This window comes from Anomalospiza imberbis, chromosome 8, assembly GCF_031753505.1.
Source record: "Anomalospiza imberbis isolate Cuckoo-Finch-1a 21T00152 chromosome 8, ASM3175350v1, whole genome shotgun sequence".
NCBI classification, from domain to species: Eukaryota; Metazoa; Chordata; class Aves; order Passeriformes; family Viduidae; genus Anomalospiza; species Anomalospiza imberbis.
The window spans coordinates 29,524,332-29,548,005 of NC_089688.1; the positions used below are offsets into that span (position 1 = coordinate 29,524,332).

The 23,674-nt window shown below is 41.3% G+C and overlaps 1 long non-coding RNA gene across 1 annotated transcript; it reads left to right on the forward strand.

Annotated features, from left to right (window-relative positions):
- Positions 1-19,141: 19,141 nt before the first annotated feature.
- LOC137478589 (uncharacterized) lies at positions 19,142-22,463 on the forward strand. Its single transcript, XR_011001681.1, has 3 exons — positions 19,142-19,928; positions 20,322-20,446; positions 21,395-22,463. It is a non-coding gene; the product is annotated as an uncharacterized lncRNA (long non-coding RNA).
- The last annotated feature ends 1,211 nt before the right edge of the window (positions 22,464-23,674 follow it).

Sequence of the window (23,674 nt, forward strand, 5' to 3'; positions counted from 1 at the left end):
GAAATTACACAATGCCATGTCACTGCATGGGATGTAACCCCACATAATGTAATGCACATTCAAGCAAAACTCTCTTTTCCATTACGGGCAGGAGTAAATTACAGATAGGAGTTTGCCATAATTAACCACAAACTGGCAGTAAGGCCTATTTTCTGTCTTTGTAGATTACTATCAAGTTACCTAAGCCCTTCTCGAGCTTACTTTTAAAAGTAGTTAAGAATATAAAAGATATTTAAGATGAATCCATTCTCTGGATAAACATGTTGTGTGAACCATCCAAGCTATTTGGAATGGAGAATGAATCCAAGATGCTGGTGAGGTGTGGTCTGTTTGGTCAACAGCCCAACCCTGCCTACAGTTTTTCACAAAAATATTTAACTTATTTTTTTCCCAGTTATTCCTCAATTGAGATCTGTGCTGTTGCTACCTCTTAACAATAGCACAAGGCTGAACTAATGTCCAGCAGCTGCCCACAATGTGTCTCCTACAGCTGAAATCACTTCATCATTTATTATTCCAAAACACTAAATAAGGGCAGACATTTTCCAAAAGAATTGATTTTTAAGGGCTCAGTATCAATCAGTTCTTTTTGCCTTTGATCCTCAGTAATCAGGGAGCCAAACATTTAGAGAATTCAATATGTAGCCCATTTAAATATATTCTAGACTTTCTGAATGTTCTCATGAACCACCTATCTGCTTTAGACCATCAGCAAACTTTTTATTAACGGGATGCTTTGTCAGCACGCAAGGCAAACTCACAGCAGTGTTTCTCTGAGACAGATCTAGAAAAGTAAGCACCCTAACTGGGCCATTTGCACTTTAATATTGCTTCAGCTGCTCTGATTAGCAATACGTTGTCAAAGCACAGGTGCTGAGCCATCCTGGTGCAAAGTCTTCACTGTCACTTATGGCCCACAGACCCATCTGCAGACCACATCCATCCATCCCAGGGTTCAAGCTCTGGAGGAGTTCCAGTTAATTTTTCTGCAGTATTTTTTGTGGGTCAGTTTAGCAATGAATCCAATCTTTTAAAGCAGTGTCTTTCCAAATCCATTTCTTCTTGTAAAACTTCTCCCCAGCACCTCAGGATTGTTTGACTCACCATGTCCTAGTTTCAATTGCCTCTTATTTTAATTTATTAAATGAAGCAATCTCCAGCCACTACAAAACATTGGCATAATTTATTCAAATGCAACCTGCCCTATGAGCAAGAACTAGAATCTCACAAAAGCAGCTGCATCTCTATCAACATTTCACTTTGGAAGATGCACTTGGGCTGTCCTGGGATGTGTTCAGGTGGAAAGAGGAGGCAGTGGCATGTATTCATCATCAGAATACAGAGAAAATGCTACAGATAAAAATTCCTGCAGAAAAAAATTTAAAAGTCTTTCTTGAAAAAAAAAAGCCTTAAAGTGTGGACTTCCACATTATTATTATTATTATTATTATTATTATTATTATTATTACTGCTACTACGACTGGAATTGCAGTTCTGGACATGCCTCAGGAAGGAAACACATAAGATCACACAACACCTGCAGACTGCTGTGTCAAACAGGATGGGAAAATCACCTGCTCACAGCATAAAAAGACTTCTATCATATATTGTAAAACAAGATGCTGTAAGTGCCCTGGAGGAGCTGCCTTTTCATTGCTGAGCCCTGTTATAACACTGCTCCTCATGTAATTCTCACTCAGGCTAATAACATATGATTTCAAGTCATATCCAAGCTATAATGAAAGTGGAAAAAAAAAACCTGAAGTGGTGCCAAACACATCCAGTGGTTTTGTGGACCTTAGGCCCTGTGTTGTGGAACCCAGAGTGCAATAAGTGAATTAAAAAGATAATTCTTTAGGTCAGTTTTGATAAAAGAATTGAGCATAGTCAAGGGTAATTAAATTATTGAAATTTTAGTACTGAAATTAGACTTTTAGACTTGAAATTAAATATATGAAATACATCTCTCTTCTTCTGTTCCTGTAAACCTTAAACACAGCCCTGCTACTTTTGAAACCAGCAATCACTTTCTAAGAAGTACACAGAAAATCAACAGAAAGTTGAGTGGGTTTTGCCTCAAACCTGTTATCAGCTGAATATCAAGAACACAAATCAATGTCCATAAATCTGCCCCTTTCCTGAGCTGAACCTCATCCACATCAAAAATGAAGCTTCAGCATCAGTTTCAGCTCCATGGGCATCTCTAGTGCCTTTCCAGCATCTCTCCATAACCTGTGGATTCACAACAATAACTCCCATTTCTTTTATATTCAATGGAATAAATAGGCCAAACCAAGCCTGGTAATTTTGTGCAGGATTCTTGAGGCTGTGATGGGATGGGTTTGCCAGCCAGTTGCTTTCTGCATTAGGTTTATTTATTTCTTTTTAGGTGTATTTCAGAGACATCCCACTACCTCAGAGTGAGGACACATCCTTCTTTCTGATGATGAGTCTTCCCAGAGGAGGCCTGTTTGGAGATTTAGAAGCAAATTTTTGTGACTGAATCATCATCGTTCAATTGTTCTCCATTAAAAATAATTTTATTATGTAAACAATTAAGTTCAATTATATGGATTTAGAAAGCTTTTAGTCCAACCTGCTCTTGCAGCAACACGTTATAAGCCTTAACACCACTTCTGAGAAGGCTGTACCCAAAAAACCACTTTTCTTAGGTTACTATAATCCTTTGGGTCCGTACCTGAACTGCCACGAACTCTGGTGGGACATGTGCAGAGAGCAGAAATGTGTCAGAAACTTCACCTTTTCCCTGGCTTTCCAGCCCTTCCTCTGAAGGAACAACATCAAACAAAGACAGAGCCCTCTGGAAGGCACAAGGGAACCTGACATGGGACAGGGTTCTTCCCCCCAGGCTGGTCACGGCCACCACATCCCACCCAGAGGGAGGGAGCTGAACTGTCCTCAATTTTGCTTCACAAAGCACAAACAAAACACATCAGTGTGACATTCCCCCTTTTAGATGCCTGGTGCCAGCCACACAGGCACAGGAAGCTGAATTAATGTGGACTTGCTTGGGCACTCACACTAATCACATTTTCTGAGGTCTAGGAACTACTCTCCCTTGCCAGTTTGACCACTCTGTGCTTCTCCTCTCACAGCCTGAAGGACTTGCTAAAAGTTGTTCTGTGTTTGCACAAATATTTAATTGACTAAAATAAAATATTTTCATAAATACTTCCAGGTTGAAGGCTTGTTCTCTCTGACTTCAACTTAAATTTCTTTTCTTAAAAAAGGGCTCCACCTCTACCTAAATTAATTTCAGCAGCTTCCTTCTGGACTAAGGGAGAAAAATAATGTCTCATCTGTGTAAGTTACTAAACTAACTTGGAGATAAGTCCTCCAGTGGACAACAGCTGCTTTCTCTCCCCTCTCTTTACATTCAATATCATTGTATGTCATCTTAACAGCTGTATTTACTACAAATTCCCTGAGAAGCTTTTGGGTCATTCACTTTCTAAAAGCATAACCCAGAAATGCAAGCTCAGGGCGTTAATGCTTACCCTGGCTTGATAATGGCTCCTTGGGTGATTAGCAGTTTTCATCATCAAGTCCTACATGATTAAAAAAAAAAACAAAACAAAACAAAAGAAAACAAAAAAGTCTTAATGGCAATAAAAATGCTAGGAGTCAGCTATTTCACACTAATGACTTGTTAATGTAACGTTATTGCTGGTGCTTTAAGCACTGTTGTCCTTAGATGCTGCGCTGCATTCATGAAGGACTTTGGGAAAAAAGAGAGTATGGTGCTGAGACTTATTGCATTAAGAGATCGCTTCAACAGATTGTTTAGTTTTGGTAATATAATTTGACATCTAAACATAAGCTGAGAGGGATCTCCCACAAAACCTTTGATAATATGATTCATTGTCAAATGTTTGTTTTGCCTATCTGGTACTCATTAATTAATTCTTTTTAATATATCTTGGATTTACTGATTTGGAAAAAGAGAATTATTCTTATTGATGTTGCTAAAATATCCAGGTGGCTTGAATTTCACCAACTAGATGGTATAATCTAGCACATTTGTGTAGACCTAATCAAATCTCTACTAACAGATGTGAAGAGCCCAGCATGGGAGCAAATGTTTGTGTCTATATGATAATTAAATTACCTCAATAAAGAGAATAAATGAACAATGATGACTATAGTTTTTCTAAACCTAGGTTATCTTCCTCGTGCACAGCCTCTATTAACCCCTTTAGCAATTGATAAAACTTGAAGTTTTTCAGAATGAGCCATGGTTTTCAGGTAGTGCCTGAAAAATCTATTGACCAGGCAATGTGATTAAGTATTCCTATGCATCACTGTTAATGAACATCAAATAAATAATAAGTTCTGCACTAAAGATATGCTATGTACGGTGTATTTCATTTTCTATAAACAGTTCTGACACCATCAGTCTGTGTTTTAATTCATCTTTTAGTTCTCTAATTCTTGGGGAATTGCTTTGATGATTACCACAGCATTCTTAAACATCTTTGTTCAAATTTTAAATCTCCTCACAATTTTAACAGGCCTGTGTCCTTCATATAATCTGGATGTGACTGGATGGGCATTTCTGAGAGCCCCAGCAGGCACTTGAATGACCCATGTGCTGCCAAGGATTTTCAAAACCTGGCCCTCTAAATCCAGTTTGCGATACATCCAGACAGAAAACATCATTTCAATGCCTACAAAGTGCAACAAAAACCTCTATTGTAATACATTCCTGAATACTCATTTCCCTAGAATTCACTTTAGGGAGACGTATGAAAACAAGTTTCACCAGATAAAAAGATATTTCAAACCTATCTTTGTTTTGAAGGTGGCCTTGTGGCAATGAGATGCTTCCAGAAGAAAGGGGAGCCAGCCCTCGGTAGCAGCATTGCTTTGCTGTCACCAGGCAGGCCGAGCTGCAGCTGGAGTTCAAATCACTTCTGACCATGTTTTTGCTACAAACAGGGGAACAGTTCTTTCTCTGTTCACTCCATGGCGTGCTCTGACCTTGCTGGAGGCTAAGTAATGTCACCAGCTGCATGTGTAACGTGGTCACTGGTGATGAAAAGTGAACCAGCACAGCTCGCCTAGGGATGCAACCTCTTTTAACATATCTAACATTCCTGCAGGTGTGGTGGCTTTATTTGTGTGTTTTACTGTGTTTGTTTATTTGCCTGACTAACTAACTCATGTCCTCCTGCCCAGTGCAGATAGAGCCTTCTTATTTAACATTCCTGAAACTCTGAGTGTTTAGGATATAGATTGTTTCCAGTCTCAGGATGTAAAAGACATGGGATAGAAGCAAGAGAGATTAGGGCTCTTTTCCTCAAAGTTAAACAACTGGATTGGTTTTCAGGCAATGGGGCCCTGAAACAGCTAAATAAAAATAGTCCTGTACTTACAAGGAACTCCCGGATTGTATTTCTAGAAGATCTGACTGAGGGGCAGGTTTGACCAGCAGCACTTGGGAATATCCCAAACACATAAAACAGTTATCTCCTGGTGTCACAAAGTGATCTTTAGTCAGCTGAAGTGAGGTAGCAGCAGGGCTGCAGTAATTTGGGAGGCTAATTATATCCTCTTTGTACTTAAATGAATCCTTCTACCAAGCCTTCTGTGCTGTGGCAGAGAAACAAAGTCCAGTCACTCCCAGCTCAGTACATCCCAAACTGCAGATTGTTCCTGAGAGGTCCTGCAAAGAGAAGATGGTTTTTACTGGACTTCATTGCATGAACAGAGAAACAGTGATGGAGCTCGGTGGAAAAGGGGCAAAAACCACTCAAAAACCCAGAGAATTTGAAACAAATTCTAAGTTCCCTTTCAGGAGTCCCAGACAAAAACACTTTCTGATTATTCTCATTCACATAAAAGTCCACCTCTTCTGTGGAATGTACAAATACAGACTCTATCAACCAAATTCTCTCTTTTCAACCTGTGTAGCTCTAACAGGAATATATCAACAACTATTTCCTCCTTGTCTACCTACTCAAAACAGGGCCTGATATTAATAATGTTATTCTCTTTTGAAATATTCCCTTCAAGGAACGATTCAGGGAAGTTTGTCCTGATTAGATTTGGATTCAAGCCCACAAAAAGCAAGTAGAGAGAATGGTTGTTTGCTTCCCCATAAACTTCCCAGCTGGGCCAATGACCTGTGAAAATTTATCATAAAATAAATAATCTTGTAACAGGGAAGAGGAAGAAGAGCTGCAAGTGTATTTGTGTCACCAACAAAATTACTAAAATTATTTGTTCATTTTGGAGGATGGGAGCAAAAGAGAGAAAGTGTTGGTGTGGATTGGTTTGGTTTCGTTTTGCTCCTTCTTGGTGGATATAGATGTTTTGGAGCATTTGAACACGGAGTGTTCCAAACCAGTGCCAGAAATAGTATGAACACTGGACTTTTCCCACTGAAATATCTCCTCTCTGTAAGAGGCCACCAGCTCAGAACCTATAGTAACAGAAGAAGGAAATAAAATTGGAATCCACCCATTTGTCACCTGAACATCACTCAGATTACCAGGTCCTAGATTTCTCTCTTCCTCATCCCAGGTCAAAAACACTTTTGGAGATCTGTTTTGGCATGGAAGTTTGCTGAGGCAGGGTCCTACCCTTCCATCACTTTTATTTCTGCTTCCTGATTTCACAGCCTTGGCACTGAGACCATCCCAGGCCCTTTCCTGAAGGACCAAGTCTTAGAAGTGCATTTTGGGCTGCAATTGAAGCAGAGACACAGCCTTTTGGGACATCAACTCCCCCTCTGTCCTTCTGCAGTCATGTCAGTGGCTTGCCCCAGATTTCTCAGACAGGTTTTTATCTTTTCACTTCCATCCTGTCTACTTTCACACAGCTTTGTGTTGTCGTGAAGACTCAGAATTGTTCTCAGAACAAGAAACAACTTCTGCTTTTCCCCTTTACTCTGCTAAGACTTCCCCATGAGTCACTCTGTGTTTTCCTTAACCACCCTTCAAGGTTCCTCATTGTGCAGCCAGGTTTTAGTGCAGGTTTTCATAAACACATCTGAGTTACACAAGTGGGATTTTTTTTTAAGTGGAAACAGGCTCAGTAATTTGTAAATATGCTTTGGTTGAAAAGGAGTTAAAAATACAGTCAAAGAGACTTTGCTTCCCTCCTTTCTCCCATGGTTCATGACCTTTGCTTTTTTCAACTTCCTCAATTTAGTTTCAGTAAATTGTCACAGAATGGCACAACACCTGCCTCGGGTACTTGAGAAATTGACTTTTCCTGCAAATTACCCTGATCAGTGACCTTGTCTGGCTACTAAAGGGGTTTGCAGAAGCAGCATAGCTTTATGTGTGGCCATCTTCCATCTTCTGATTGGTATTTAGCCCTTTGAAGTCCACTTATCTCCTTAATGTGCAGCTACCTTTTGGAAAAAAAAAAAAAAAAAAAAAGAAAAGAAAGAAAAAGGAAGAAAAAGGTTAAAAAAGGCCATGATATGCTTGTCATATCTGAAACCAAAATACTAACAGTAAGACAAAGTGTACTGCATCCTGGAAGGTGCACATAGACATGTAAGCTGAAAGGCTCCACTGATCCTCCTTTCCAGAAGAATGTCTGTAGTTTCTTTTTCTCTTTAGATGTTAAATGTTCAGACACTGGTTGTCATTGTTGCAGTTGAGTTGTGTTTACTAGAAAGGATTTAACAAGGCTGACCTTTCCTTCCTATCCTTTAATTTCCTCTTTTTTTTTTTTCAATCTGTTGTAAAAGTCACTTCTCTGAGGAAAAAGCGAATATCTGTTCCTCCCCATACTGCACAAGTGTTGGGGCAGAGGTTACTTCTGGAAACCTAAAAGGTAAATTTCTTTTTTACGCTGAAGCTTTGATTTCACAGTGACATGTAAAGGGGTTATTTGTTTAATTAATTATTAATTGCTGTGGTGTCCAACAGGTGCCAGGTCTCAAGTGCATTCCCTGGGGCAAGCAGCCCAAGGGGAAGCGTGGTTCACAGCAACCTTGGGCAAATTGGCCCAGGAGAAAGTTCTGGAGCTACTTCCCATGTCCTTGTCAAATATCAAAGAAAAACAGTCAAAATGTAAACTTATATTAAGCATTGTACTTAATTCTGACAAGCTTTTAAGATCAAATTGCAGACTTTAGTCAACAAAGGGGAATTAGGCCTGGCTCTTCAGTGGAGGGGAAGGTGGGACAGCTGTTTGAGAGCTCCATGCATAGCTCTCATCTTATTTTTCACATCTGTTCTGTTTAATTGAGCTAAGCACTTTGAGTCACAACTTGTGGCTGAAAATTTGAATCCTATTTTACCTGGGACTCGGACTGATATTCTAGATCTTAGAAGGAAATTAAAAAATGCCTGAAAGATTACATTATCTAATAAATTTCCCCCACCCCACTCTTTATTTTTGCAACTGGTGAAGATTTATTGCTTAATTGCAATTTAAGAAAAATGTTAATGCAGTCAAATGCAAATTCTGTTTGCATATGTGGGATGATATTTCTTCCTCTCCTTCTTTCCCCCTTATCTTAAAAAAATTTAACTGAAAGAAAAGTCCCCCAAAAGAGTTTTGAGTAAGGAAAAAATAGCAGAGAACTGTTTTCTTTATTTTTATTGCTGTCCTTATCCTGTCTTGCCTGATCCCCTCTCAAGATTTGTGATTTTAACCTTCTAACATCATTCTGACCTGCAGAAATATTGCCCTTGTTTTAGAGAGAGGGAAATGAAGACCGAGGGCTCATAACCCAAGAGGTCCACGGCCATGGGCACGCTGTGTGCTTGGATGAGGAATGATCTCCAGTCTGCTGAGCCCCAGAAGAGAGCGGCCAGAGCAGCTGCAGGAGCAAACAGGACCCACCACTGCTCACACAAGGATCCACGTGGGCTCGGTGGCAGCACAGAGAGAGCACCTCAAGAGCATCATGACAGCAGCACGTGTTCCTCCATCAGATCCCTCCTCTGCATCCTCTGTGCCCAGCACTCCCCAGCTGCCCAGCGAGCTGCTGGGATGCTGCAGGCTCTGCTGCTGGCAGGTTCTGCTCCTGGTGCCTCCCTTCTCTCCGGAGATTGTGGGTTTGTGCTCTCTTCCCCTCCCACAGCCTCAGGACGTACCTTAGGATCGGATCTTCCTCAGGGCTGGACACAGCCCCTGCCTGAACCCAGCACAGCTCGCAGCGTTCCACTAATGGGAGCTAATGAGAATAACCAGGCACGGTGACACAGGGCTGCTCTGCTATTAGAGAGGGCAGGGACATGAAAGGGTGCAAGGTAAGAGAGCCCCAAAGCCTGATACATTTAGAGCACGGGGATTTAGCTGTGATCTCCCCTGGCCCAGGGTCAGGCATGGCACGTGGGCTGTCCCTGCTGTGTCCCTGCGAAGGGGACTGGGCTGCACTGGGAGCGGTGTCCGGGGCTGGCTCTGCACCCCCAGCACCCAGCACTGGGGGGGATGCCAGGACTGTGATGCTGTTCCCCAGCAGGCACCACAGCCAGGCCCTTTAGGCTGTTTTTTGAAACTGGCTGAGCAGCCCTGGTCAATGGGTGGTTGGTTCGACCAGATGGAAAGCCAACAAACCTCAGCACAAGCACAGGCTTGGACAGAACTCTGATTTACGAGGACCACAAGGTTCGAGAGACAATTGTTTGTAGTTCCTCACTGTCTCACATCAGAGATCAGCCGTACAGAAAATCAGTACCCAACACCATGTTTTACCATAATTTAAAACAATTAAAACACTAATCACATCTTGAATCTGTTAACTTTCAGATAAGTATAATTAGACCCCAAAATGCTTTAAGTAGTGTTTACACATTTATTTACCAAAAGACAATTATTAAAACAAAGAAACATTCCCAGTTAATTGATGGAAAGATAGGAGAAAATGTAATTAATCATCATTAGAATATGCAGCCCTTTATTGTTCAATGGCATGTCGCTGTGGGAACTGCTGGCTGTGACACCACTCCTGTCTCTGGGGCTTGCTCTGGGAGGAAAAGGGAGGTGCTGGCTGTGGAATGGGCTGGAATGACCCCGGCGGTGCTGGCCCTTTCAAGCCCTGCATGTCCTGGGAGCACGTGCCCAGGAGAGGGGCACCAGTGGGGACCACAGCAGGGAAGGCCAAATGGACTCGGTGCAAACAAATCTGTTGGAAAGCAGAAGAAATTACACATGGCAGTAGAATTACACCAGCAAAGGAAGAAGAAAGAAACCCCATGTCCTTAAGCTATTTGGCTCTCCAAAGCACAATACAACAGTATTTACTGTTGTGGGATAAGAGAGCTTTTTACTCCAATATGATGTGAAGTAGCTTTGCTTGAAAGATTTCTTCTGTGTTTTCAAAAATCCTTCTGGTTTCCCAGAGGGAAAATGGGGATTACACCAGTAAACCCTGAGCAAGCATGGCCATTACAGGGGCATCTCTTTAGTGCAGAAACAACACCGATTTTTTTCTTTAATTGCAGCAGCTTGGACAATTACTTCACTCACAAAGCCTTTTGGAGCTACTTGAGCTGCCTTCTGTAAGGCAGCAACATTTGTAAATTTGGGGTTTATCCTCCAAACTACTTGTGAAGGATTGCCACAACTGTCTCCACTGTTCAGAAACAGCTTACAAGAAAATTCATGCTTTAAAGTCAGAACTGTTAACATTTTGCTGTCATAAAACTACTTTATTCTTAACTGAACGAGATTCCAAAGGTAGAAAATATAATTTATTTTTTAAAGTTCAGCTCTTTTTATCATTACGGTTGAATTTCACCAGCCATAACATCGAAGTTTGAGATGTCTTGCTCTTTGTTCAGTTGTAGATATGCAGGCCTTACAAAATACTCTATTCAAAAAAGGCCATGAAATTGCAATAGAGATGATAATAATAATTTTTTTCTAATCTCTATGAAATTCTGTTTGCTAAGAACAGGATATATCCCTAAATCTATAGTTGTCCTTTTAGAAAAATTTCCACTTTTTTCTTCTTTTTCTTCCTTCATTGGTTCTCAAGATCTAGTCTTAGTGTTATAATTCATGACACAGCATTTTGTATTGCCCCTCCAGCAGAAGCCTTTTTATGATACAAATGATCCATAAATCACACCTGAGACTCAGCAGCACCCAAAACAACTGACACATTTCTATAGAAACCTCTTTTCTTGAGCAAAAAGCCTTTCATTTGAGAGACAGAATGCATCTGGAAGTCCTTAATTGAAAAACAGATACCTGGCTTGTCAGTAAAAGCCTTACTAATGCTCCAGAAGGAATAAAACTGATTTATATGGCTGATAAATTGATAAGAGAACCACCTGAGCAGCCAGAGTGGGGCACCAGGCTCTGCACAGGATGGAGCTCTCACTGTGATCACTTCCACTGCATGGCAAAGTAATGAAAAAAGGAAACCATAGATAAAAGCTTTGGCCTGCTCTCCACTCCAGAGAGTGGTAACTGAGCTGGTCCTGGTTAGACAGAAAAGCAGGAGGAACTGAAATGCATTAGTAGTATTTGATGTGAAAATTTTGATATAATAAAAAATTATGCTTTTTGTCATACAAATGCATCTTTCCATAAACAGCCTCAAAAATACGAAGCACATTGTTCAGATTTCCTGCTTTTCCTGGGTTTGGAAAAGCTTTTGCTTTTCATTGAACACAAATGATTATTCTTAGAATTATTCTTAGAACTACAAGCTATTTTCACACATAAGTAATAAAGAAAAGGGCCCCCATGTAATCAGGGCCTGGAAGGAGATGCAGTAAAACATGAACTGCATTAATTCTAAATATTGCTCTGAAATTATTAATGTTACAATGCTGCAGAGTTCTGTTGAGTTACTTGAACATCTTAATCACTAAACTAATTGAGGACTTAAGTCCTTCCCATTTTGTCAGTTCTTTCATCCTCAAGGAGCACATTTCTGTAGCTGTGGATCAGTCAGGCCTGAGCACTTTATTACATACATCACTTGTGGGGCCTACATTTCATTTCCAGCTCCTTTTTCCCTTGTCTTTTAAAGTCAGGCTATCCTTACTCAGTTCTCTGTAACTATTTTTAATTTGTTTTTCTCAGCTTGGAGCAAGGCATTAAAAAAGCAAAACCCCTAGACATTGCTGCAACATCATCATTGAGGAAAAAAGAAAAACAACTTCACAACAAATAAAAGCAAAACCTGACACAATTCAAAGAGCATTTAGAACCTGTAATAAGGAATATTTGCTAAGTGAGGAGAAAGATAGAGCAACACATGATTGAACATGATTTGAATTTACAGTCCTATATATAGTCTTGAGCTGTGATGCAGACCATGCTGCCAATTTTACCTATTTTAAGCAAAAACATGAATATTCTGTCTGTCTAACTCCTGCTGACTTGGTCTTGATGTGACTACACTTTCCCCTCTTTATCACACCTGACAACTACATATGTATATATATATATATATATATATATATATATATATATATACACACATTTATGCATATGAAGGGACTACTTACTAAAATGGAAAGAAGTATTTGAATTTTGTCATCCTTGAAAACTCCTGTTGTGGGCCAACTTCTTCTCTTCTACCAAAGGGCTCAGCTGATTTCAGGATTGCTCTAGATAGAAGCCAGCATCAGAACCACCTTCCGCTGTATTTGCCCAGAAAACACAATTTGTTCTTAGAGAAAAGTCAGGAAAATGTTCCCTGCAAGACCTGTAGGGAGGGGCCATCAAAAAAGGAAATTGAACAAGTTTAGCACCTCATCCTTCAAAGTATTTTTAGTTAAGAATGTGTACACACACACACACATACACACATATATGTATATCTATATATGGAGAGAGACAGAGGAGGAAAGTCCATGTTTCAAATCTCCCAGCTAAAACTAGATTTTAAAAGGGGGAGGGTAATTAGGAACCCCCATTTTTTTCATTAAAATATGCATATGCAAAATATGCATATGCAATTTTAATAAAATAAAAAAGTAGGATTATTAAACTATATGCTAGTTAAAAAGAATGTTTCAGTGGACAATTTTTTGTCAATTCTAGTCCCACCTGGCTTTTCAACCAGAGACAAAAACCAATATTTTTTCCTTCTCTCTGAAATAACATGTAGATTTTTGTCTCTTACAGCTGGGTCCAGAACAATTCCCTTCAAGGACTGTGTGAATCAACAATCACCCTGAGACCCATAATTTATAGCTGCCACAACATTCACTTACAGACCCAGCACCCAAAGAGCTACTCTCATACTTTCTTCTAAAACAGAATTTTCATCTCCACTACAGTGTGCTGGTGGAGGTAAGAAATTGTTTATTTGGTGACTGGAGTCAGAGATGGATCTGGTCATCCCAAAGGCAAGGGTCAGCCTGTGGGATTGTCCAAAAAAACTCAAATAAGGCAATGCAAAGATAGCAGAGACTACAGAGGTAACACAGCAGTGGTGAGAGGTGCTTCAGAATCCATGCTCAGCCCTGCAAAAGCTTTTTGCTGAACATTTCCTAGTCATTTGTCCTGTAGCACAGAAATGCTCTTGATATTCATGTTTGGGACTTGCTTCCCTTTTCCCCAGCCTGGTGTATTGATCATAGCATGGTTCCTGGCACTCAGCTTGGATTTTTGGCACTGCATCTCACCTGTGTGCCAGTGCACAGCACACAGCCATGTCCCTGGAATTCCACTGCTGTCCATTCCCTCTGGTGGGGATGGGTACATAAACTGTTATATATAATGAGCTGCGAGGTTGGACAGAAATGGGATGAGAAGGCAAATAAGTCAAAATAAACACTGAGCTAAATGGGGAGTGAGGCATGTCAGAAAACTGAGTTCCAGTCCCTGCTGCAGGGAAGATCTAGCACTATTAGCCTTCAGTCTGAAGCAATAAGCCCTGTTGATCTGCACTGGCTTTGAACTCAAGTACAATTACAACTGAAAAAGCACCTGAATAGCTGGACTGTCACACAGAGAGATTTGGAGGACACTCCAGAAAGCATCAGGATTTTACTGAGATCTCCGGGGTGAGCTGGAATGAAAGGATTTTTTTTTCTGGCTAGAGAAAAGTACTGAGCCTAAGTGTTGTTTTGGCAATCAGGTAATTATTACTTCTGTAAAGGACCCTCTCTTGCAAGGAACTACACCTCAATAAGCAACAAGCAAACCTCTCATGCAAAATCCCTTGCACAAATACACAAGACAGAAAAAGTAAACTTTGCTATCTTGTCATGTACAGGAAGTAGAAGCACATCTTCAGCAGTGGGAGAGCCTCTGAATGCACCTACAAGCATATTTGCTAAGGTTTTTTCATGAAGAGAGGCCCCTTAAAGTCTTCCAATCCCAGCCCCAAAACCAGAACATGATGGGCACAGAGACAATGAGCCAGTCAGCAGAAATACAGAAGGGAAGTGTTCCCATGTCAGGGAGACACCTGTGTGCAGTCCCAGCTCAGCCCCGAGTGACTGCTCATTACATTGGTGGCAAAAGTCTTAAAGGGCTAAAAATACTTCACAAAATAAATTGCCAGATCCACACCTGCTGCCCTGTGCAGAGGGCAGCCCCAAGCTGGTCACACAAGGGGGTTATTTAGATTAAAGAATCCATCTATTTTTACTGGGTAGGAAAAGCAAGAGCCTTAATAACCTTTCTACAATAAGAATTTTTCCCACAAGCCAAGTGTCAATCTAAATTATGCTGGAAAAGGGTGGCAGAATCTGGCCCATATCTGTCACAAAATAGCAACAGCAACCTGCAGGTGCCTACAAGATGAGCCAGGGAACAGTCTATATTTTTACACAATGAACTTCATTCTAAATTCTGTTTCTTAGTTCCCAAGTGAGAAACAAAGAGCAACACACTTGCCCTCAGGGCAGGGTTTTTCTTTTTGCATTGTTTTTGCCACAGATCATTAAAAAAATAGCTCTTACCGGGCCATTTTCAAAACCACAACATATTCTTATGCGTCACAACATATCCCTACTCTTCCCCTCCCTCCTGTGACAGGTATTTAATTGAGCTAAAACTTTGTTTCTACTAAGATGCAAATTTGGAAAAACAAGATCACGGCTGCCTGGGGCTTGGTTAGCTGAAGATAAAAAAGCAACACCTGTTTTAGGTATGGCTCTGTGGAAATGCAGGTACTCCTCAGGCAACATACCCATGGTAACCAACTGCAAAACTTGTCCTTCTCGTTTGCTTCCTGGAGACTACAGCACAGATATGGGCTGAGAAGTCTGTGTAACACAGACTTTTTTTTTTTTTTTTAATAATATTGCCTTGTGAAATGTTGTTCATTATCATTTTTAATGTGACATAGAAGACAGCTTTCCATTTAAGTTGCCCGTTAGTCTGATTAATAACTTATTTTTATTTTACATTTTGTGTTTTATGCTGCCTGCAAGGCAAATATTATCAGTGTTTTCCTACAAGAAGTAAGACAATTCACAGAACACATTTCATGCCCTGAGATCAGAGAAATAAGTTTAGATTTATAATACCCAAGGACTGTGGCTTTTTATGGAGTGTATAAAGAGGGCATGTTTAATTATGTTTTGTTTATATCAGTGCTTTGTCTGCAAAAATAACATGAATTAGCATATTTTCCTATCATCGGCAGTTATTTCTAATGATTGATTAAATTTCTTAAGTGCAGAGTGGATTAAATCACCATTTCTTGCAAATAATTTGGGAAAGAAAAGATAGAACTAACTACCCAATTAAAGTGGGAGAGATCAGAGTCTGACCGCTCCAGGCAGAGTCCTGTCCATCTTCTATAGTGACAACAACAAAAATAAAAAGCAAAATGCTTATTTGAAGCTGAAGTATTAAATATGGAGAGCTAGACCATAAAAACTGTACTTTGGAACCCCGGGATGTATTCCCAGGGGTGGCCTGGCTGGAATTGTTTATAATCTTTTTCCAGCATGAGGGCTGTCCCTTCGGGTTCCTGACCTGCTCTGGCTGGGGCAGGGCTGGGTGTGCTCCTGCTGCTGCTCCCCAGCACTGAGCCACGCAGCTTTTTTTAAAAATCGAGGCATGGAGTATTCCGAAGTGGCAGGAGCCTTACACCAGCAAGAGATGATGCGGCTGGGATCGCCATCCTCGAAAGGACACAGCGAAATTCTCTTGGTGCAAACACCTGGCATGGTACCAGCGATGCTGAGGGGACCGCGGGTGCGCCAGGTCGAGAGCCGCAGCGTCCAGCCTTCCCAAATCCTCGCTTTGTTTCAACCGCTCGGTACTACAGCATCTCTGCTCACCTGCACTCTCTCCCTGTGAAAAAATATAATTTAAAAAATATATATTGCAAGAGTTTTATTGGAAGCGGGGAGCGACCGTCGGGCTCGTTTTGAGGCAGGGAAAGGCGTTTTGGGGCGGCGAGCAGACGTGGTTGACAAACGCCATCTAGTGGTGGCCACGAGTAGTGCATGCGCTCCGGGACCACCTCCTTCTCCTTCTCCTTCTCCTTCTTTCTCCTTCTCCTTCTCCTTCTCCTTCTCCTTCTCCTTCTCCTTCTCCTTCTCCTTCTCCTTCTCCTTCTCCTTCTCCTTCTCCTTCTTTCTCCTTCTTCTCCTTCTCCTTCTCCTCCTTCTCCTTCTCCTTCTCCTTCTCCTTCTCCTCCTCCTCCTCCTCCTCCTCCTCCTTCTCCTTCTCCTTCTCCTTCTCCTTCTCCTTCTCCTTCTCCTTCTCCTTCTCCTTCTCCTTCTCCTTCTCCTTCTCCTTCTCCTTCTCCTTCTTCCCCTCTCCTTCTCCCGCCCAGGGATGCTAAGTTCAGGGAAGCTGGCAGTGCCGAGGCTGGGCTGTCCCCAAGTCCCGGGACACCTTCACACCTCTCTGTGATTTGCGCTGAAATCACAGAATATTCCGAGTTGGAAGGGACCCAGAGGGGTCACCAAGTCCAGCTCTTAAGTGGATGGCCCACACGGGGACTGAAGCCCCGACCTTGGCGTTACCAGCACCGTGCTCTGACCAACAGAGCAGGGCTCTCCCTCCCGAGGGTGCCTTCAGGATGCTCAGTGTCTCAGTGCTGACCTTTAATGCAGAAACACTGAAGATTTATTAGGCTGACAGTCTTTTTTTTTTTTTGTTTTCCCTGTGAATCTGGGAAAGAAAGAACAATGTGAGCCTCACATGCTGAGGTTTCAAAGATCTGAGCTACCAACAAATCCCAGGTAGTGACAGAGACTGTGGGGCTGCAGAGTTAATGTTGATACTTCAACATTCAGCATTTAACCTGCCTTTCACCCCCAGGGCAGTGTTTTCATGTGTTTGGGACACATTTCCCCATTTTAGTTTTTATATTATTTATACTACCATGTTTTTATTTCTTTAGGAAGAAATATTTTCTGTTCAAGATAATTTAGATAAAACCACTCAGGACAGAGTCTCCTCACTCTTCAGCTGCTTTTGGCTTGGCCTTGTTTTAAACATTCCCCCTGGATATTGTTATGTCCATGCATTTCCAAAGTACAAAAGGAATGCAGGAGACAGTCTGTGTTTATATGTGCTTGGAACACTTGAAACTCCTGTGCAGGAGCTGGATGCCACAATGACAGGTGCAATATAAGAACCACCTGTGTAGATTACGTCAGACTTACTCATTGCAAACGCTGAATTCCTCGTATTTTGCATTCAGAAGGAACTTTTGGGCTGTGATCCAGTATTCAGTTGCAAAGTTGGTAATTATGGCATAGTTAGGGAGAGGAATTAATCAACACAAGCACAAGGTCACCACTGCAGATCTGTCTATCCTCAATGCCAACAGGGCAAGATAAGTGGCCTTAGTAATAAGACCAAACAATGCACCTGCTGAAGACAGGGCTGGTGTGTGAGAGCAGACACAAAACTGAGGATTTTGTGCAGTATTTTGCACTGAATATTTCTTCCACAAAATATTGGAGCTGTCTATTTTAGGATCACTTTTCTACAAAGTGAAACTGGTGGGAAAACCATCCACAAACAAAAATGTGTATGAAAAAAAACCTTAATTTGCTCATTTGCGTTCGATTCTTGCAGTACTTTGGTTTGGAATCTCTAAGAGGCACATTAAACCATACCTCATAGCCTGCAAATCAAGTGCTAATTAAAACTGCATTAACCCTAATGAATTGGAAAGAAGAAATCTAATTGCAAAAACTTCTATTTACCTAAGACACGCTGGAAAAACAAACCATCTCATATTTCTCTTCAGTCTGGTTTTTTTCTTTCTCTCAGCATGCACACAGAGAGCTGCTTCCCCTTGCTCTGTAATTTACTAAATCAACCTTTTGGGGGAGGTTTCCAGCATGTAAAGCCTCTCTCATAGTTCTTTATAACTAGCCTTGTACTACCACAACTTCCAAATCTATCCAACAACTCTTAAAATCCTGCCTGGAACGAGCCTGTGCTAATGAGTCACAGGGGCTGACTGCTACCTGCCCAATTACTTTATTACCTCCTCCACTCCAGCACCAGGATGTGTTTCCTGAACTGGGTGTAGCTGTAGCTCTCACTTACTGGTACCAGGTCTGCAATTCCATAAATTCCCTCTAGTTTGGGACAAGCCTTGTCTTGTCTTCCTTGATTTCCCACGTGGACGCGGCAGAAGCATCACTGTGGAATCCACTTAATGATGAGAGCCCTAGGAGCACTGGTGATAAATGACCTGTTGTCTAGGGCAGGAGGAACCAACCACTTTTTTTCTTTTGGTGTTCTGATTTCTGTTTGTTTTTCTTTTGGGTCCTCACCTCCCATTCAATGGGAACATATCTAAAACTGAATTTCCAGCTTGAAAAGTGATGGGAAGGGGGGAGCTAAGCTGTAAGTAGCTCCCCGAGGCTTGTTGTCCTAATGAATACCAGGCCACAAATTAATGAAGTAGGTTTTAGGAAAACACTGTGATTTTTCAGCCTTTCAAGCATCAGCAAATCTTCCAGAAGTCCAGAGAGCTGTTTACTGCTTGCTAAGATGTTGATTGTTTACAAATTAGGTTGTCTGAAAACCCTGCACCTATCAGCCTGCTGATGTCACTCATCATTGATGTCACTCATCATTCTTCTTCTCAGCCACTTTGGTGGTCTGGTCTGTAGGGAGCCTCCTTGGTTTTACCTCAGGAATATCCAGTATTTTTCTAACCGCCCCATTTCAGATGGTTTTGCCCTGGATTTGCTTCAGCATTCACAAATTCATTTGTTTGCAATTGTTCCTACACAAGCATCGCCTTTGCTTTTTTGCATATGCAAAATAGTTTTCAGCTTTTCTCTAGAAACAAAGGCTGGAGTCTGGGGTAAAAAAAAAAAAAAAAAAAAGGAATATGATATAAAAGAAGAGCTTCTGTATGGGAAGATTTGTTTTCTCCCTGACAGCTGTACAGCCCCACAGGCAGCACAAATTGGCCAGGTTGTGACGTCAAGGCCAGAGCCTTCAGCATTCGGGAGCTTCCTGTGTCTTAATGTTTCTGTTTGTGGGATGAACTGCAATTTGTTTTCATTGACCCATAGCTGCAGTTGCAGAGTGTAGGATTACCTTAATGGACCCAAACTTGAGGCACATCAGCTCTATTTTTAGTCCTTTCTTGTGCCATTCATGCCTGGGCTGTCAGCAGAGCCCACTGTGCTCGCTCTCTGCCCAGCACAGCAGGATCTGGAGGAGCCAGGGAATGCTCTGGGATTGTCTGCCCAGACAAGGGCAGGGTGGGCCAGGGGAATGCCCACCACCATTCTGCTGTGCCTCTGGCTCTTGAGCACTGTTTGCCCACCCCCAGTCCATCCCAGGAGCCCGTTCCAATAACAATTAGCCCTGACTCAGGGGCACCATAAATCAAACCCTGAGCCCCCCAGCAAGACCAATTTCCTGGCTGCAAGGGAATGTGCTCCATAATTTTCTGTGTGCCATCCAGACCTGTCATTTAGCAAAGGCTGCAGGTTTTTCTTTCCCATGAAGGAGTGGTGTGGTGCATCCCTGTACACCTTATCACCCTGTGTTTACTCTGGACATGGACAGCAGACACCCAGGTGAGTTATCCAGCTCATAAAGGACTCTCAAAGCAGTGAAAGATGCTCTTTTGATTATAGACTTGAGGAACAACAGTTCTGCTGCAGACCTTGCCCATATTGCTTCATTTCTTTGTGCCTCAGGTACTAGACTGGAGATTAAATTTTCTTTTTTTTTTTTAATTAGATTTACATCTCCATGGTACAGATTGTACACTCAGCATCTGCTAAATGGGCCATAATACCTTCAGCCCTTAAATGCTCCCATATCCCATCAATAATACCATATTTTCAAAACTGACATGTTCCCCACAATCAGGAAAAGAAGTGGAATATGTTTCTCGCTTTTGGAACTCAAAGTACTGCCAGCAGCTGTAACATCATCACTGACAAAACCTTGATTTTATTCCTTAGGATACAACTTCTAGACAGAGCTCTCCATTGGAGTCAGACCACAGCTGGACAGACCTGATGCAGCCTCTTGATGTCCTGGTACTGCTAAGAAGGCAGCTTTGAAAAAGGTCTTTGGATACCTTCAGGTATCAACAGGTTCTTTAGAAAGTATACTGCACCCTGATGAGGGAACTTGAAATCTTCTGAGTCCCCTCCAAAAATCTCATGAAACCCCAAGTCAACAAGCTCAGACCCAGGGTAAGCTGCTACACAACTCTGAAGCTGAGCCTGAAGCTTTTTCAAGGCATCCATGAGTCACTAGACTGCACTGACTGTTTCATGCTCAAAAAAAACCCAAGTAAATCAAAGTGTTCACCCAAACATTTTAAACAACTTTAAAACTGGAGTCCCTTGTAACTGTGCCTGTCAGTTTTATTAGCCCTTTCAAAGAAACACACCAAAATTAACTGATTCCCTGTTCCATTGCTCATCTGCCATTCAGCTCATTATGACATCGGTCCAGCAGAGAGTAAGAATTTGTACTCCTTTGTTCCAAAATTTCAGGATTCAAAAGAAATTATAAAGAGTCATCCTGGGACTTTATCAAATCTTCTCACCTGAAAAGAATTTTCTATCTTCCATGGGAAGTTCCTCTGGTAAGAGAGAAGACTTTCCTGCCATTTTGGGTGGAATCCAAATGATAAAACATTTTATCAAGTCAATTAGCATATCAACATGCAAATCCCTATTGAAGAATGTAGTGTTGACAAAACAGCTAGAAGGCAGCTCATCATGATACAGAAAATGGAAGAAAAAAACCCCAACACCCAGCAACTTGTATCCAACCAGTCACTGTGTTGGAGAGAGACCATAGAGGGTAAGATTCACAGGGTTTTGGACACTCCTTAGTCAGAGTTGCAAATCAAGAGTAAAGTGTGACAGGAACCAGATTATCTTGGAAAAGAACCATAACAATAGTTCTCCATTTCTGTCTAATAATCAAGGAAGCAACAATTAAGATATCCTTGTTTGTTGCCTGCCTTCTAAACCAGAAATATTCACACACAATTTCCAGCTTTTCTTTTGCCTTGCAGGCTGGTGGGAGAACTGATGTCACATAGTCAGATATCCCTGAGATTAGCAGCTGCATGACAGACCCATAAACCCCAAGTTTTGTCAGCAAGAAAGAAAAATTTATTTGAGCTCCACAGTCTGTTATTTACAAAGGGAGAACTGGTTGTTCTTTTGCTTGTCAGACAACAGAAGAAAGTGTTCTGCTTTTAGTTGCTGCCCTTAGGTCCTGTACAGTCAGTCCAGTGGATGAAACAGCTTCCCAGCCCCAGGTGGCTCAGGAATGCCAAATATTTTGAGACCTTCTATAACTACCACAGAGGAAGAAGTCCTCTTCTCCCCCAAGTTGTCCTTGACACTCTGCCTATTCTCCACCTGCACTGCTCTAAGAAACTTTGTTTTTATTAGTTGGTATTAAAGTTCCCAGGAGAAAAGTGGTTTCCTTTTTTTTTTTATTCATTCGCTTTCAATACTGTAGGAAACTTTGGGTGAAATGTATAAAAACAAGATCAGAATTTCTCAAAGTGAGTAGTGATTTCAGATGCCTCTGCTACACAAACAGCTTTAACAAATCCAGTGGTGACTCAGAATGAAATGTTCACTGAGATTGCAAGCAGGCCTCCAAGCACTCAAAGTATTTGAATCTTCAGGGAAAGAAAGAGTTAATGGAGTTACCTTACATTTAGTATTCATTTTTTTTTTCAGCTTTGTCAGGTAGCAGACAACAAGCCCAGGCTTGGCTTGGAGCATCAGCTCTGTACTAGCATAGTCTTGTGGGTAGACTAATGTAATATTAGTTGAATTGACATCTCTGCTGAGATCAGTTACAAATGCAGGATCCAAGTTATTTAACAGTTGGTGCAACTGTATTTGAATTTTGATCATAAAGACACATGCTGGGTTAACAGGTCCAGGGCCAGAATCCTGTAGAGCAGAAGTGACATGGGAGTCATGTTTTTGAGGCAGGATTTGTATAGGGGAAAAAAAAACCCAGATTGTTCCTATACATTGTTTCAGAATGGATATTCTAGTGATAAGCAGGTTACATAGTCAACATTTAATCTTAAACTGACACTCGTTTAACTCCTTAAAAGATCTTGTGAGCATATTCTACAAGCTGACTTAATTTACCCTTCCTGAAGAAAGAGATCCCAAGGCAAACCTGGGAAGGTCTTTGGAAGGGGAAAATCATGAGGATGACAGTCTAAGTTACCTCATAGCACAAAGCTCCAGAGCTTGAATTAGTGAGAATTTACAGGAAAAGGGATCTTGTTTCTCTCCATAACAATCACAACCCTACAAATTTCTCATGGAAATTTCAGCTCAAAAAAACCCAAAACAACAAAAAAAACCAACAAAAAAACCACACTATATTTTTCCTCAGACTATATTTTTAACTAAATCTGTCCTGGGTTTCTCTAGGCCCTCTCATCTTTTCCCCCAATCTTGATCTCTGGGAGAGACTTCCATTGTCAGCAGAGGTTCCACCTTCCTGGACCCCCATCCTTACTCACAGAAAACAACAAAAAAAACCAACTTCTTCACCTGAGAATCTGTTTGCTTACTTAGCCGTGTAAGTAAAAATGTATCAGGTGAAAAAAATATAGAAAATTAGACTGCAGACTTTGAAAGATGGATCATTTTATCTAAACTGGTTCAGCCTAATAGGAAACTTTGCTGTATACAGCAGTTTGTTTTTGGCTTTTGGGGTTTTTTTAGGAAATACTTTTTAAAAAATGAGAAAAACTACTTGCACCAAAGTGGGTACAGTCAAAAAACGTGCCAGAGTGAAACAGAGCAAGAGCACTAAAAAATTAATTCCTTGTGCTGCTGCCTCCCTGCCAAATCCCCATGAATTCAAAATCGAATCCACTGCAATTACACCAGTCCCCAGCCACACACCATGCATCTGTAGGAGCACAGTGAGCAAGAATTGGATTTCCCTCAGTTAAGGTGTCAAGGGAACAGCCAGCAGGTTGGAATTGTATCCAGACATTTGCTCATATATATAGCAGAGAAACTAAAAATACTTTCTGCCCTTCATCAAGATCCAGCTCACAAAGCTTTGTGACACTTTATCCTGATGCCATTGTAACACTAATACTTTCTAAGAAATAATACGTTGCTACAAAAATTCACACAATTTACCTGTGGGAACATCTTTTTACTGAATTAAAGAGCTCCACACAAGAATGTTGCTGTACCTTGGTGAGACAATTGTCTCAGGCTGAGATGCACCCCTACAGTGGGAGTCTATGGAAATGGGAACAGTTTGGAGGTTGCATCTTCAGACCACAGGCAAG